This window comes from Harpia harpyja, chromosome 7 (genome assembly GCF_026419915.1).
Source record: "Harpia harpyja isolate bHarHar1 chromosome 7, bHarHar1 primary haplotype, whole genome shotgun sequence".
NCBI classification, from domain to species: Eukaryota; Metazoa; Chordata; class Aves; order Accipitriformes; family Accipitridae; genus Harpia; species Harpia harpyja.
The window spans coordinates 27,672,360-27,687,915 of NC_068946.1; positions in this window are offsets into that span (position 1 = coordinate 27,672,360).

A 15,556-nucleotide genomic window follows, 5' to 3' on the forward strand; every position below is an offset into this window, starting at 1 on the left:
AGCACTCAAAGCAGGTAGAGATTAGTGACTCAAACCCCAAACATTCATTGAATAAAAGCTGGTTCCAGTTGTTTCTGTCTGCAATGCATGGGATAGAACTTCTTACAGGAGAGATTTCAGCAACCACTCTAAGCAACTCCATCAGGGACACTTGTTAGTCTGTTTCCTGTATGCTATTTCCTGATTCAGTTAGCATTCACAAATGTCTCAACATCTAGCATTTTTCCATTACAGCCTCTATAATTTGTCACTGCTTCTCCCAGGACAAATATTTGCTGTGGAAAGATGAATCTGATTGGCTTGTTTTTAAGACCATAGCTTTTTCTTTTCCTTCTTTTCTGATAGCTTCATTATTGGTTTTGGCAGCTGAGTCACAAGAAGATGTTACACAAAGGGTACTTACAGTATAATGAGGTTCAATGGAGTTGAAAGCTAAAGTTCATTAGCCTTACATTTAAGACTATTAGAGCAGAGAGGCTGTAGTGAAGCATTGTGTTTGTCATTTGCACAGTGTTTCTGAAAAGCAAACAGCATAGGTTCTCCGGACACTTACTGACTTTCTTTCTAGCCTCCCAGCTGATTTTCATTTGCAACAGAGTCCAGTATTGCAGAATGGAGATTGATGGAACCATTCAGGACACCGTCAGCAAGTGTATGTAACCTCTGCTCTGACCATCACCAAAGTTACCAGGAGAAGGAATCAGAAAGGATTTGAGCAAAAGATGGTTTCGGTACCATAGTGACCATGCAGTTGCTAAGGATGTGATTAGCACTCCGATTGCAGGAACGGGAGAGTTAATTGCTATGTCCTCATTCCATTTCTCTAGGGGAATACCTGTTTGCCAATTCTACAAGACAAAAAAACCCCTGCCTCTTGATTTTACAGCATCTGAAGCTAGCACCTGTTTGACCCTGAACAACTCCATTATGAAACTAGAATACGTAACTTTTATCCACTAAGTGCAGCACATGCAATGCTAACAATTGCCTTTTTTTCCTCCCTTCTTTGCTATATTTCCCCCTCCTGTGCACAACATGCACTTACTTGCTCACTTCCCTCTGGAAGTTTGAGAGCCTTTTTTTTTTTTGCTGTAAGTCTGAAATTCAGCTAGTAAGCTGAAGAAGGCTCAGGGAAATGAACTGAAATGTCTAGTGAGAAGAAAAATGGCACTGTAAGGATGGGATAAAAAAAAAGCTCAGGGTAATAGAGATTGATCACTCAATCTGTCCATGGCCTCAAATAAAACTGAGTGAGTTTAACACGTTAGGTTACAGCTAAGAAGCTGAGTTGTTTCTGTGGATATAATATAGTTTCAGATTATCATGGGGAGCCATTTATTTATTTTTGCATTTGTGAGTCATTTAGGCAGTCCCTTTATGTGAGTGAAAATATGTTTATTTTCCCACTCCCTGCTGTTGTGTGTTCTATTAATATCACACTATTTGAAATAGATGGGCACACTAGAAACTATTTGGTGTTGATTTTGTTTTTCAGATTTCTTTTTCTCTTCTTTTTCTTCTTCAGGCAGCTATTTTTATAAACCTGTTCAAAAGCCCCCAGGCACCTTTAATACAAGTTTTCCTCCATTTTCAAAACACAGGGCTTAACCCTGCAATAACAATCCACAAGGATGCAGGAGCCTATGTAAGGTCTGCGATGTCTTTTATCCCTTTCAGACAAGATGGAGGTGACACTGTATTTCCCTAGCTTTCCAAAACAAAGTGTCAGGCACTCAGAAGTGGCCCCAGTTCCAACTGCTTCTATTTGATTAAAATAAAAGGTAAAAAGCTAGAAGCTGTCAAAAGAGAAGCTAAAGTGAATAGAAAAGGAATGTTGCTGTGAGATATACTGGTCCCTGTAGTTTACCAATAACCACAATTACCATCTCCTCTCCCTCACCAAGGACATTCCTGGTAGCTGCTGCCAGAGATGCTGTTGCCCCTTTCCTCATGGCAGAAGTTAATGGGACACTGGTAAATTTGACCCTTTTTATGCTCCCCATGACCTCTTGGAGTTTTTTTCTCTTCACTCTGCCCTTCATATGGCTCCATTTCGATTTTACTAAAGTATGGACACTCCAAGCAGGGATCTGATGCCATGTCATGCTTGGCACTGTATGTACAAACCATAATGAGGATACTGAAGAGCTTCTTATCTAAAGAGATGAGGCACAACAGGTTTACAAAGGAAATCAGTGGAGAAAATCAATGTGAAGTGTTCCCAGCTGAACTGAACCGTTCCCAACTGAGGGAGGTGAGAGACAAGAGCTCAAAGTCCAGGAGCTGGAGCCAGAAGACCTGACTTTCAAATTTGACCCAGCCATTCTTTCACATGTTGAAATGATGGGGGATTAAAGCACCAGTACTTGATGGAGGTGCCCTCCCCTTGTTGGAGGCAAGGCAATTGTACTGGGGGCTCCAGGCAGTTATCTGTGGGCTCCTGAACTCACATAAGCTGAATTGTGCTATTACTGCTGTCTGTATCAGAAGCAGGATGGCACTGAAAATGATATCCTCTTCACGCCCTCAGCTAGCATGACCCAGTTAGCTTGCAGCAGACATCAATCAGGATGTTTGCCTCTGCCTGTGACTGAGCAGCAAGCCTGCTCTAGTGCCCCTGGCTTGCCTCTTGCTTTGCCCCCCATTTGTCTCCCCGTTATATGTCACTCTCTCCTTGTGCTGCGTACTGTCTAGGTAGCAAGGTATGTGCATTGTGGAAGAGGTGCTGTCTGTTTTAAATATCACTATCATACCTTGTCCAGGATGGCCCTGACCCTGGGTATTGGTCTTAAGAGCTACAGAAATAGAAATTGATACATAAATCCTCCCACCTTAACAATAAAGGAAGGGTGGGCTGGTCATGACCCCATGATGCATATTCCCACCTTCCCTAGGAGTCTTCAACCCTAGGTTGTCACTCCATGATGGAACACATATTACCATCTTTTGAATGTAACCTCACCAGCTTTCTCCTTGTGGGAAAGTGCCTCTGTCTCTTTCTTCTTTCTTGATCACATATTTTGGTTCACATACAACCCATGTTACGTTCTCGCCTCTGCCAGTTGGAGAGCAGCAATTTTGAAAGGGCACTAATGGTCTCTCATTTCATACATGCTTCAGATGATAGATCAATGAAAGTGCCAGCTCTTCCAAAGATACTGCTGGACAGTAAGCAAATGTTATATAAAGGTGAAGAGCTACATAGTCTGCTCCACTGGCTTAGGCGAACAGATAAGAAGACATGAACAAGCTTCCTGGAGAGGGAATCTAAAAAGACCAGTCACAGGGAGCAAGAGATAGGAACAATGGATTGGAAGAGAAAGCAGGAAAATAAGGACAGCTATATTGGTGTCAGTCCTACTTTTCTAAAGTCCAAGGGAGATGTGTCAGCATCTACAAATAAGAGCAAGATCAAGACACAAGAACTTATCCCCTCATTGCTTACCACTTGCATTGAATATGCTGGTATTATCTACTTTCTCAGTCATTTTATTCAGCTGAGGAAACAAGCCTGATAAAACATGTCATATGTCTTCCCCAGGAACAAGTCTGCAACATCTGAGTGTTTTTGATCTAGGACATAATTTTCCTCTGGTGTTACTAGCAAAATTGGTGGTATCACCTTATGAGTCATCTTGTACAGCAGCGGTTTTTGAAGGCATTCTGCTTTCTAATGCTGCATATCTTTTAATAAATCTTTTTCCAAAGTCCTCAGGCCCTAGGAAGCCAATTTATAACACATCTCTTTTTAAATACATGTGCCAGAAACCCACACATTCAGCATGTCAAGCATGGGACCTTGACATTAAGTTCTTAAACCTGTGGCTGAGATCCTAAAAATAAGCACCAGAATTTTCAAGAGGGGTGAAATCTAAAGAGCTTCAAGCCCAGATCAAGAAATGATGTATTTGGTCCTTTTGAAAAGCCAGAAAATAACAAGAGACAGGGCTTGTAATGCAGGACTCATTTTCTAGCCTGTGTGAAGTGTTTTACAGCATTTTACACTGGTTTCTCTTTAGAGTGATATCCATCCATTAGAGAACTGGACCAGAGTCCAGGAATTTTCAGCACGTCTTATTGTTGACCTGTTCTCTTGGCTGCAGTTTCACCTTCTATAAAATGAAAGGTGGGGAGGGAGGATAAAAACGTAAGTAGAAAAGAGGAAGTTACGGTGACCAGATTTAAGAAGCAGATTGAGCTCTCCTGATGAAAACAGGACAGAAGAGCTAGCAGTTGTTATGGGGCACCATATTCATACTGGACTAGAATGTGTACAAATAGGCTTGGCAGAGCCTCCCCAGGAAAAGGAGTCCCTGAATTTATTCCTATATTTACACAGGGATGTAAGTATAATTATTATAGGGCTGCAGAGTCCTGATGTAATGACAGGGAAATTGATGTTCTGTTCTATGACTCTCTCATATAACCAACCCCCTGCCCCATAAATCATTGCCCAGTTACATTGTTCTGCTGGAGAAACTTCTGTTACTGCCCCAAAACCATAAAAAATAAATTTATACTACCTGGCTTTTGGAGAGCAAACAGTGGCTGTGCCTGGAAAATTACTTCCCTCGCAACTCTTTATACTAACAAACCATGTTCCTTCTGTGCAGGCAGATCGCTGGAGGCAAGAGCATTCAGCATTCCATAACTTGGGATCGCAGTGGCAGAACTGGGCCTTGGGTTTTTCTATTTTGTTTTGTTTGTGAGGGGTTTTTTCATGACTAGCAGTCTCCTAAGCAACAAAATGGGTAAGAGGAAAAATAGCAACTAGGCTAATAACAAAACTAGGGGAAATCCCAGCCTGAGTCATTGTAGGAAAGGGAATTAGCAGACCCCTTGAGCCTTGTGACACTTACTCAACAGAAAAAGTTGTTCAAGTTTATCATCCTCCTGTCACCTGATGAAGATGTGGGGTATGTGCCTAATGGGTCTTCCTAATTGTAGAGCAAAACTCCCTCCTTGTCTTGCCTTCTGCTTGCTTTTAAAAAAGCAGTATTTTAACAATTGAAGAGTGAGACAGTCCTCTTTTCAGCAGGAGCTAAATTCACATAGAAACCAGATTTTGTTCACAGATTGGCTTTAAATGGGAAAAAAGCCTGGCATTTCTACAGGCTTGCTTTTGCTTTTCAAGACACAAATGGGAGCAAAATCTGACTCTTTAGTCACTTCTGTAAGGGCAGCTCCTGCACAGCTTATAGCTTCCTCATTTCTCCACACAGGTCATCTGAGATCTCCTCTATATGAAGGATGTGTTTTTTTAGGGCTGACGCTTGCTTTATCTCTAAGCATTTATGCTGATGCTCTAAGCATATTCCTACAAAACTGAAAGTTGTTCCAGTCTAGGGAGTGCAATGGTCAGTTCTGAGTTAACACTTCTACAGGAAGCTGCAGTGCAATAATAAGGTGTTTTGGTTTGTCCAACTTCCCAAAGGATCAAAGAACTCTCAGAACAACCTTTGGCTGAACTCAGGTATGTCCAAAAATACACACCGATTTATGTAGGTACCACCCTTGCTCTAAATGCCCCACAGGTTCTTTCCTATTTTTGAGTGCTTTCAGCATGTACATTACTTTAATTAACATGCAGTGTAAGCTATATGTTGATATTGGCTCTTATTGTGGATGACTACATATTACATGGCTTCTCAGCATTCGAGCTTCTTTTCTCATCATCCTCTTATGGTTTGGTTCAGGCCTTTTCAAGTTGGTAATGCAATTGAATCAGCTATGTCTAAGAATCCTCATCATTTTCACAGAAAACAATAATACAACCAAGCAGCAGAATTAACAAAGTCTGGTTTCCTCTGAAATTGTGTCCCCGCCCACACACAGTCTGTAACCCACTTCTCCTCAATTTCCATCATAAGTGTGCCAAAAACCACCCTCAATTTCCTCTGCGCTCCTCTTGGAGAGGCCCCCCCTGCTCTTTTCAAACAGGACCTAATTACTGACCTCATCGCACACCCCTTTCCCTCTTAAAGGCACTAACGTGGGGTCTGTATTCCACACAGCCACCTTTTTTTACAGAGCTTGAGAACTTCTTAATTTTGTGACCCCTTTCACATTGCCAGTTTGGCTGAAGGCAGGCAGCTGGTTCACAAGTTATTAAGGAAAGGCTGAGAGAGAGACAGTATGATTTCTCAGGCCTTATTTCTTCAGGAAAAGAGGATAAGAACACAAGATGATTAGAGCCCAAGTCTTTATGTCTATGGACCTGGGGTTTTAGAGGCATCTTTAGCCCACAGATCTGGTGATTTTGTTGAGGAGTTATTGTGTATACTCCCACATATTATCTAATCATTACATTTTAACATCATCCATTGAGGACAACAGAAATGTTTTAGTATAATGGTTAATTTGTCTAGTTGGCTATGAGAGACCGGGAACTGCATTTTACCAAGGCAACAATTCCCTTCTTTTTTAAACTGCTTGGGAGTTTCCAGGGACCTCATCTGACTCCTGATTCCCCTTTCTTACTGTTCCCTGTTTTCTAAATTGGCACATGTTGCCAAAAGTGCCTGCTGCCCAAGGAGTGGATGGCATGGCTTCCTGGCAGGCTGTCAACATAGTTCTTTTAATCAGTCAGGGATTTGTTGCTGAATGAAAGAAATCTCCCCCAGACATCTTTCAAGTGAATGGTGTCCACAGAATTCCCAACCCAAGTTGCCGTGGGAAACTGGGTAAAAAGGTTTTAGATATCAAGCTCTGGTCTCAAGCATGTTAGGATTTACAGGGTCAGATCCATCATTGCTAAGGGCAGGAGAAGTTTGACTATGGACTCAGTGAGTGCACGATTAAGCCCATTGCCACTTAGCTACCATGGTGACAGAAACCTTAGAAATTTCTGAGGCATTGCTGGTGTGCTGGACTAATTTCAAGCTTAAATTTGGAATTGTCTGTACAGTAAGTTTAACATTGCCTTTTAAATTACCATCAACTATCTTTTCTCCTAAAATGCATTAAACAATATATGTATTTACATCTTGGAAGTACATTGTGGTTTTGCAAATTCTCTTCCTTTTCATCTAGAAATATTGACGGATCAACAAAGAGGATGATTTCCCTTTAAGCAGCTTCTGTTTCCACTCTTCGTGTTTAGAAAACGCTGCTGTTCTTTAGTGAAGAGCCCTCTGAGACACTTCGGCTTTCTGTGAGGTCAGAACTCCTCACCCGCTTGCTGCAGTCTGCTCCTGACACATCATCATATTAATGTTCCTGGTGGGTTTCTCTGAAGTGTCTGTGTGTTTTGAAGCTGAGGAAGAAGTGGAGTCAGTAATTTCTCAGAGTACTATAGCACCATGTCAACATTTGGTTTTAGTCCTCTAAGTAAAATCTGCTGCACTTTATATAGAAATCTAAGGTCTCTCAAAAAAATGTGACCTTTAAGCAGGGTGTATTTCACTAGAATACCTGTTAACATACTTACAAATGCTTTTCATGGTTTTTCTCTAGAAAAGCAAAATGAGAAATTTGCACTACATTACTAAAAATGCTGTGTAAGAGAAATGTGATAGACAAAAAATATTGATTTGCTCTAGGATGCTATGTGTTTTTAAAGTAGACCTGTGCTTAGAAACAATTTCTTTTCCTTTGAAACCATTTTTCATTTTAAAACTCTGTGGCTCAGTTTGAATTCTACAGGGTTGTGAGTAGGTCACCGACTGAGACTCCAAAGATCCAGGCCCATTCTGTGTTCTGCAGTCCATCTTGCTAGGTACATTTATGCAAGCTGGTTTTCTTTCCCCTCAGTTCACATGTGTTTTGTTGAGTAGTTTCTCTTGCCTCTAAGACTAAGACTTTCAACAGCCATGTGGGCCTCACTGTGTTGGCCTCACTGGAGGTACTGTAGTCACATAAAAAAATAATATTTTTGCTTTTCAAAAACATAGAACTCCAAAATAGTTCTGCAGCAGGTGTCATTGTATTTGATTGTACAGGGAGATGAAATAAATGGTGTCAATCCCTGAAAGCTTACAGTATTGGAAAGTGCCATTTTAACCTATTCAGAAAATGAGCAGCTTATTCTTTCCTGGTCACTTCTGCATCAACATCGCCCCTCTGAGAGGACCTTCACCTGGCAGAGAACTGAAGAATAACATAGCTAGATCAATGGGACTGACCAGCCTGCCTAATTTGAGTGATCCTGAGCATGGAGTAGATGTAGTGTTAGAACAAGCTTTGTATCAACAGCTATCTTAGGCTAGAGAACTCAGCTGGAGTTCCTGATTTTCCTTGGAACATAGTCGAAGAGCTCAATCTTCTGCTGATATTATAAAGAAAGCATACAATAGATACAACATCAGATTCCTGGTAACCTGGACAAAACCCACATGTTACAGCTGAAAAAAGCTTCACAGCCATCTTATCCATACAGTCTAAAGGAAGTGACAATTTCTGGAACTTACTCTTTTTCAGTCTCTGGGACACTGTGGGTCACAGGATAGAAAATTAATGGGTGAAACCAGTGGCTGTCTCTGGATCCTTGAGAGTCCATGGGATCCACAGAAGTCACTAAGACAAGTAAGACTTGCTAAACAAAAGAAGTATATATATAAAAAATACATATATATTTGCAAATATATATTTCCTGTGCTGAAGAAAGTCATTCATATTGGAAAAGGTTGAAAACTGAAGGTAAAAGTACAGCTCCACAGTTTGAAGGGGGACATGGAAGAGGAGAGCTTGAGACTTTAATTACTCAACTAGACAACCACCCCCAGAAATGTACCCCAGAGAGCAATCCTAGGAGACAGTTAGTCTTTCATTGGCCTTTTTTGTCATTTCTAACTTCTTTGATTCCACACATTTCCATGTTCTTTAAATAGAACAGGGCTCCTATCAATCTCTTGATCTGTTCTCCTGGCACACACAATGACAGTCCTATGTGCAGATGGAGCCAGGGGAGTTTTACTGCTTTTTTTTCTAAAAACTATGTCCAAACAGCTTTTGGATTCACTGCTTCTCCACCCACATCATTCTGCTACCTCTTCCCATTTCTTTGCTGCTTACATTGCATGACTTTTCTCCCACTTGTAAGATATATGCTTTATTTTATAATGTTTCTCATGCATTTAAAAAAAGTGCTAAGTCAAGCAGTTACCAGAGCTGGAAGATCTAACCTTCCTCCAATCGGCACAGCCGTCATGTAATAGCCATCATGTTAACTTTAAGTATAGATGATTATTATTGAGCTCGTATTACCTTGGCTGTTTGCCCAGCATGTCCTTGATAACTCAGGGTCACAAAAAATGACTAATACTCTGGTCCTACTCAATAAGACACAGGATCAGCATGATGAAAATGGCCTTAGCATTCAAGAATCCTTTAAATTTGGCACTCCAAATTAGATTAAAAAATGGTTTAGATTGCTTTCCATGAATAATTGCTATTAACCCTTATTCCCCTTCTTGCCCCTTCCCAAGACTACTATTGATTCCCAGTTGCTAGGATGCTAAGAATATCCTTGGATAATTTGGGGGGGGATTTAAGGCATTAACAAGTTTTTTAAATTAATGGGATCCTGTAGGTAGCAGACAAAAGACAGCTGGATAGATTTCTCCATGCACAAGTAGCTTGATACCTGCCTCTGAAATGGGAGCAATGTCAAGTAATGCATTTTGGCTGTGAAACTCTTGTGCAATCATTTCCCCTGTAGAATTACATTCTTCTGGTGTGGGATGCTTTGTCACCCCTGAGCATGACCCTTTTATAATATTTCCTACTCAAGTGTTTGACACAGAGCTGGCTTTCCCAGATTTCTACCTCTAGGTAATGATCCCTTTAAGTGTTTTCAAAATCACACCGTAATTGGTTCAGGTCAATATCAGAGGTAACTGGTGAAGCAAACAACAGGGAATTCAGAGGCGGTTCCAATATCATGAGTGTTCTGCCACAAAGGACACTGCTTATGCCAAGGAAGATTCATTTTTCACAGAGAAGCTAAAGCATAAGTCCCCCAAAACCAGCCCCGCCCCATTTGTTTCTAACTAGGTAGCTTGGGGAAAAAAAAGTTGTAACATGCAAATCTAAAGAATATGCAGAAACAGTGACTGAAGTGAAAAGAGAGAATTTGGAGTAAAGCGGCCTTTCTCATGGATTCATGTGGTTTTGTTTTGTGTTTAGAAACTAGGAACACAGGCATTAAAGACAAACTTACTTTTTGTGTGTTAGGTGATGGCAGTGCATGGGGGATCCTTGCTACAGTCAGTTGATTGATCTGCTCTGGCACTAGCAGTAAATGACATAAAAGCCTGTACTGCAATCTCAGGATGGAAACTTCTTTTAGGTGACTCTGGCAAATAGACTTTTACACCTAATCATCACAGAGCGTGCTGTCTGCTCGTGTGTTCCTTGCTGCCTGGTTACGCTTGTGCTCAGTATCTCCCTCATTAGTTTTAGTCCTTCTTCCACCCTGTGTCTCACTAATCAGAGCTAAGTAACTTTCATCGGTAATTCTTTTCCTTCTCAGCCCTCTCCCAGGTAAAGCTGTATGGGTGCTTGAGAACAGGAAGAGTTTGTATTTTCAAAACAAAGGCTATCTCTTGTAGACACTCATGCAGAAGAAACTAAAGCTAGGAAAAATGGCATTATTAGTCTGTCTGTGACCTACCCATTTCCTCTTTTGCACTGCTAAAGCCAGTGTTACATCTTTGTCAGCACAATAAATTTCCATCATTTTCGCAAATGCTTTCCCTCCTCTAGGGATCTCCTATTGCAGTTGGCACTATGCAATCCTAACCACCTCCCCCTAAATTACATTGCCTTCATTTGAGGCATTCCCACACAACAGAGCACAGCTGTGATGAGATGTACGTTGGGTCAGTATACCAAGGTGAATTAAAAGGTATGAGCATGACACTGCATTTGCTCTTTCTGCTTGCAACTGGCTGCCTTGTGAATAGCATACTCATATTGTTTGCCAACTTGCAGAAAAGAAGCTGGTTTTATGAATGCCTACCATGCACATAAACAGACACCATGAGATTTGGCAGACAGGAGCAAGTGATGACAGGTTGTCATCAAATTATTCCTTTATATTTTATACCAACAAGGATCATCCAGATTCATTGGAAGGAGGATGCAGGAAGTATAAAATGCATTTTAGACAAGATTTCCATTAAGAGCACCCAAGTTTGCTAATTCTAATGCCCAATCATAACCTCTGGGGGTTTTTTCTTATTATAGGTCCCCTTTCCTCTTAGTGGTAATGAAAACAAAGCAGCCTTGGCCAGCCATTTACATGGAAGGAAATTGTAAGCACAGCATGTCTCATCAAACCAATGGGCTCTGCTGTGATTTTTGTGTATGGTATAACTGGACATCCCATCTAGTCAAGAAAACCCAGCTCTGGACGAAGCCAAAAGAAGTCACAGGGAATGAGACAAAGCTTATCAGGACCGTGAATACCTAGAGATTGTAGGCTGAGGGAACCCAAGACCAGCTCAAGATACTTTGACTTCCATTCAGAGCCTGACCCTTCTGTGTCTGAAGTAGGTCCCAGGCTAATTTGAAAAAAGGGGAGTTTTGGCTAGGGGGACTTGGGACACAAATGGCTAGGTCTTCAGTTGTCATAAATCAATACATTTCCATCTATGATAATGACTGGAACACACTGAGACATCTTTCTGTGTTTCTGAGCAGGTTTGTTCCAGTTAAGACTGCTTCTGATTTTCATACACAGTTTAAGATGTTCAAGTCTGAGAGTTCTTCATTTGGAATAGAATCTGCACAAAACAATAATGTTTGAGTGGATTTCTGGAGCATAAGTAGTTTATCAGGAAGTAACAACTTGCATTGCAAGTGCTTCCCCAGAAAGGTCAACTGACAAAGGTGCTTTGCACACTCCCCCAAAGGTGCTTTGCACACTCCCCTCAAAACTGTAGGTTTTTGCTCTTCCATCATGTGATGCTCTAAGAAATGAGGCTACACACTTTCGTTTAATATTATAGTTCCCTCGTGATATCTTCACTTTCCTTAATGAGGGCAGTGTTGCTAACTTGTTAGGAGCCTGAGGACTGTATCAAATTAACATAGCATGGAAGAGAAATTAACAGAGAGAGGAGCTCCTTGCATGAAATGGAATGAGATTACTGGTGGCCCTTTCTTCAATCTTTAATTTTGTATTACAGACAAAATGTTAACAAGGATAATATAGAACACTGTTACTCAGAACTGGGATGCCCTTGTTTTTATTCAGTAACCTGAATGACCAAAAGTAATTAATCCTTCACAATACTAATTATATAATAAAGCAAGCATGATTTGGGTGTTTAACTGTGAGAAAGAAAGGGAAGGGGCATGGGTCTTGGTAAAATTATTGGGGAGAAACAACAATGAATAAAAGAATCTTTTAGTTTTGTATAATAACTTTTAGTTTTGCATGTGTTTACACATGAGTAAATTGAAAGTCACACTGTTGTGTCAGTAGGATAATGTGCTTCTGCTAATATGCAAGAAATCAGAATGCAGCTCTTTCCATACTTCATCATAAAGCAAAACCTGGCAAGGGTCAGAGAAAGCCAGGCAATGGATTCATGAAATAAGGGGAGTTTCAACAGAGACATCCATACTATATTTTTCTTTAAAATTTTCTTTTGCAAAACGTGATTGATAAAATACACCCACTCTGCAGTGATTTTTGTCAGCCATACATACCACTCTTCTACAAGCACAAGAGGTACATAGAGAACTGGGAGGGTGCATGAAATATAGAGCCCATATAATGTTTGTAAAGATCAATTTGCTGCAGCCTTGGCCTTTTAGTGGTTGTGGCTTGCTTGTGCAATGGCAGTTCCTAAAAGGAGCTGTAAGTACTCATTGCAGGACATCTGTTCTGCAGTGGCAATGAGGGCAAGGTGCTTCTTCCACACAACCTTCATTTGTGGTTTCACTATGCAAAGTGGGTGAGTCATTGCTGACAGATCCAAGGACCTGTAAGCCCAGGCATGATCAGTGTGCTGACAGCAGCACACATTCTTCTAGATAATGATTATTGCCAAATACCTAATTTTTTTTCTGGTGAAGTCTTCCTCTCTGCTTCTATGATTCTTGAATGCTGGGAATGCTGGAGGCAAAATCTCCCCTCATCCCCCTGCCTAGGTGCCAGTTGCAGGGGCGTCTTCCCCTGCCTGATGGTGGTTCTTACAAGAGGAGCTTATGAGGGACTAAGCCAGTCCACAGAAACCTGCTAATTAACTTTGGGACACACCTGATTGTATCTTGTAGTGGCAAACAATTTTATTAAAAGATACCCAAGATTACCAAAATCAGCTCCCTTCCTCTCTGGTTCTAGGTGTTCAGGCTGTGCAATGTCTCTGAATCTAGCAGAGAAGCCCTGGCCAGCAGCATTTTTGTACCAGTGTAGTCATGGTTTAGTTTTGGAAAGCACTAGGTGGCAGCCCAAGCCTGGGTTGGCTTTGGCAAAGTAAGCGTGTGGGCATCAGTCCCCAGAGGGCACTGCCATCTGCTGCTGGTTGCACTGGGGAGCTTCACTGCCATTTGCCAGCAAATGTCTATGAAACACTCGTGGTCAAACTCCACTTGCTTAAAGACATCTCGCAGTCATGGGCCAGGTGGACTTGTCTTGTTTCTTACAGTTCCAAAGACACAATATACAAATACAAATATAAAGACTTACAAGTCACATCCTAAACTAAACATAAGTTTGGAGAGTGATGCTCCTGCAAGGAGAGGTGCTAATTAGTGACACCTTCTGCTACAGAGCCCAGCAACAGACGGGTCTTACTGAAAATGAGTGGTTGGTCTGGAAGGACTATGCTCTGGGGAACCTGCAGGAGTTAGACAGATTTAGCTACACCAATTGGTAATAATCTGTGGACAATGAACACAGGAGCTAAGATTTGTCAACTAACAGTACAGACAAAATGACAATAAGATGTACTTTGGAAAAATGATTGCAAGGTTTTACCTTTTTTTTTTTTTTTTTTTTTAACAGTACCATGGTCAGGTGATATGCATCCTTCTCTTGGCAAAATTGGAAGAGAATTGGACAAAAGAATTTACCAGGTTCTGCCACAGATCCTCTATGAGATCTTAGTCAAGTCACTGAGTCTCGCTGTACTTTATAACTTGAGGACAGTAATATTTCAGTCCTCTCAATGTCCTTTATCTGTGAGTTTTCTGGCAGAAGCTCTTGATCTGCAATTGCCATCACTAGCCTTCAAGCAGTCAGGGGGGAAAAAAGCATTCTCTTTCCCAAAGTTGGAAATACTTTGTTGAAAATCTCTGGTTAGAACACTTTCAATTTTCAAGCGGAATCCTGAAATTTGCTAAGAAAATCAGACATTTCATACAAAGTCTTTTTTTTTTTTTCTTTTTTTTCCTTCCCCCTGGACTCTTAATTTTCTATCAGGAAAAAAAAAGTCTATCGTATTATCTGTAATAGCCAAGCCTGGGGGACATATTTCTGGGATGCGGGACTCCTGGATTCAAAAACAGAGTACAGGTTAAAATAGGTCTTCTCTATTTCAGTGAATGCCCTGCACCCTCTGGTGTTGGCTGTAACAACACAGAAGCTCTTTCCTTGGCGTTTCCTTTCGAGTGGCTCAGGCAGAGAGCTCAATTTCAGCTCGATGGGCTGAAATGTTTCCTTTCCTCTGGCACTCCACTGAGCTTCCAGCTTCTCATGAGAATCCCAGGCAGATCCCTGCAGGCTGCAGGCTCTCCCAAGTGATGGAGAGCCATGAAACTGGGCCCCAGTCCTTCTGCAGAGTCAGCCCCAAAGGATTAAGGTGCTTTGTAAGAAAGGCATCCCTCTGTAAATAGACTTTCTTTACGTACCATCTGTAATGAAATCCCTTAGGAGTCTGACTTTAGGAGAATGTTTGTCTCCACCAGTCACACAGTTTTGGAAGTTGAGGATGCAAAGAAATCACTTTCTGGTCTGCTCTGTAGGAATAGCACCCCATCCTCATCTTCCTTTTCCCTTTCCCTTCTGTATTTTTGAAGGATTTGGGCAGTTTCTGTCTTCACTAATCTGACTGCATCTAAGTGACAGGGCCACATTTCTTGTCTGTCCCCACATGCTTGCACCAGCTCAAGCTCTTCAGCTTGTTTCAGGCTGCTGTTGATGGTTGCCTGATTATGACCTTTCACCAGCTTTTGAGGCCCTGTATTTTGTGGTAAATCCCAATGTGGCAGTTTAGGGAAGGAAGGTGGATGTCAAAGAAGCTGTCCAATTTTCAGTAGTGGGAATTGGAGACATTTAAGTCTCACAGGCATACTGCTAATGCCAGCAAGACCCAGGAGTCAGCAGGGTCAGGCAGTGGGGAGAATTGTGACAGGGCAGGACTGTGGTTGATGGAAGGGCTGCACAGGCCCAGGTGAGCCCCTGAAAACATGCTCAAGAACCAGGCAGTAATAGTGCTCTGCCCCCATGCGTACTCAAGCTGGCTTCTTGCAGAGCCAGCAAGTGCAGCTTGGGAAATTGCCACAGTTCTTCACTCTTTTCCTCCTTCCCTAAAACACAGCTATCAAAACCACAAGTGCATGCTTGTATTGTATGGGACAAGCCTTTATTGAAATACTTGACATT